This window comes from Physeter macrocephalus, chromosome 16 (assembly GCF_002837175.3).
Source record: "Physeter macrocephalus isolate SW-GA chromosome 16, ASM283717v5, whole genome shotgun sequence".
Lineage (NCBI taxonomy): Eukaryota > Metazoa > Chordata > Mammalia > Artiodactyla > Physeteridae > Physeter > Physeter macrocephalus.
In genome coordinates, this window is record NC_041229.1 from 63980770 (window position 1) to 63983203 (window position 2434).

The window sequence follows — 2434 nt, forward strand, 5'->3', positions numbered from 1 at the left end:
TGTTCTCCATAGTGGCTGTATCAATTTACATTCCCACCAACAGTGCAAGAGGGTTCCCTTTTCTCCACACCCTCTCCAGCATTTATTGTTTGTAGATTTTTTGATGATGGCCATTCTGACAGATGTGAGGTGATACCTCATTGTTAAACCTCTCCTCTTGATCATCTTTTCTCCGACCAAAAGTGGGAGTGGCAGGCTACAGATCTCAGAACCAATTCGGGGGCCACCCCGTGAGCAAGTCATGCAAACACGATCTGACATGTCTTCTTGTAATATGAGGGTACTTGCCATCTATTATTGTAAGCTGTGAAAAGAAGAAAAGAGGGAAATCTCATTTAACATCTTGTTACAACTGTATCTATTTCTTTCCGGGTGTCTTTGTTTCTTAATACATTCCAGCTGAAAGTTTTTCAATTTGATTTTTTATTAGGTTATGCATTCCAATGAGAACACATCTCAAATTTTTTTACTTGGTTAGACCTGCTGTGGGAACAACTTCTGTCTCCCTCCTTCCCCTCAACTGAGAGACTATTCAGTGGCATCTACAGGCTCAGGCTTAATCTAGTCACTGGACAGAATCCTCAGCAGAGGCAAGAGGAATTTATGGCACTTCCATCCCTCACTCTACAGGTTCTTATCAAGGCTGTTGCTCATCTGAACTTATGTCCCAGTCCTATCTGTTAACTAACCTTCAGTCTTATTCTTGAGACTCAGCCCTGCTGTGGACTCCAGACCTAGTCCATGGATTTCAGCCTAGTGCCTTAGATCCAATCCTTATACTCTGCTGAGTCCTGATCCCCCTGCAACTGGCACATGCGTGCCCCTTTCAATTCCCCACTTCTTGAGACTGGACTGTCCCTGAACTTTAGTCCAGTGGCTAGAGTCCTGCTACCTGCTGACCAGACTTATCTGTTCATCTGAAGTCCTGAGTATCTCCTATCTCAGAATTTTCTCTCTCCCATTAAGATCTGTCAGGTCCCGTTTGGCCGCAGGAATGAACTTCTTGCCCATGCTACTGCTCGTTGGTTGTTCCTGTGTCCTCCCAATGTCAGGTTTGGCCTGCCCACTACTATTGCAGTTGACACTGTGTCCCCTGGTGGTATCAGATCCCAGTCTTTTCCTCTCAGTGGCCCTAGGCCATCATAGGACTCAAGCCAGGCATGAACCATTTCCCCTGAGTAGGATGTTTTATTATATAACTGCTCTGAAGAACAGTGCAACCCTTGGGACCAAATCAGAACAGGCTTGTGTAGTGAGTCATTTGAGGACAGATCATGGGGTCACCTGCAGTCTCTACTCAGGCACAGTCAACCTGGATCAGAGACTGCTGAGTACTAGTTAAGTGAATGTGTGTTTAATGAACATTTATTTTGCCTGCTCAGCATCCCTTCTGGTCTGGTACCATAATTTTTCCTTTCCTATTCTCAATCCAGCATTCTGGTAGGGTTAACCCAAACCCCAGCTTTACCCCCTGGCCAATCAGAGCAACATGACACTCCTTGGACTCAGTGATTACTTCAGTGATGTGTATGTGACCTAAGCTGGGCCAATGACAGTCTTACTGGAAATGTTACTCGCCCTATCAGAAAAGAGGTGCTTTCTGCTGGTGTTACTAAATTGGTAGAATGTAACTTGGAGCTACTGTGTGCCATCTTTGACACCACATAGGGAGAGACTGCCTGGTAACTAAGTCAACTTAGAGGAAAACAAAACTGAAAGAGAAAGGCAAAATTGTTATAACATTGATCCAATCCTAATGCCAGCAATCCACCAATGGATTCCTTGGTTTATAAATCAAGAGATTTACTTTTATTGTGTAAGTCAGTAGGAGTTGACTTGAAACTAATACAGCTGGCAAGAAAGACTGACTGGTATTTCCTTCTGCTTTACCAGCTGGGTAAATATCCATGAAGGAAATACACCAAAGAAAAACCAGTTGAAAAAGTGTTCAAAAATGTATTCTTTCATTCATTCAACCATTCCATTTTATTTTATATTTATTTATTTTTGGCTGCATTGGGTCTTCCTTGCTGTGTGCGGTTTCTCTAGTTGCAGCAAGTGGGGACTACTCTTTGTTGCGGTGCGCATGCTTCTCATTGCAGTGGCTCCACTTGTTGCAGAGCATGGGCTCTAGGCGTGCAGGCTTCAGTAGTTGTGGCTCGCAGGCTCTAAAGCTCAGGCTCAGTAGTTGTGGCACACAGGCTTAGCTGCTCTGCTGCATGTGGGATCTTCCCAGACCGGGGATCAAACCTGTTTCCCCTGCATTGGCAAGCGGAAGTCTGCGCCACCAGGGAAGTCTGGGCTAGTGTATTTTAGAGGGATTTAAAAAACAAAAAGGTGGCGCAGTGGTTGAGAGTCCACCTGCCAATGCAGGGGACGCGGGTTCGTGCCCTGGTCCGGGAGGATCCCACATGCCGCGGAGCGGCTGGGCCCG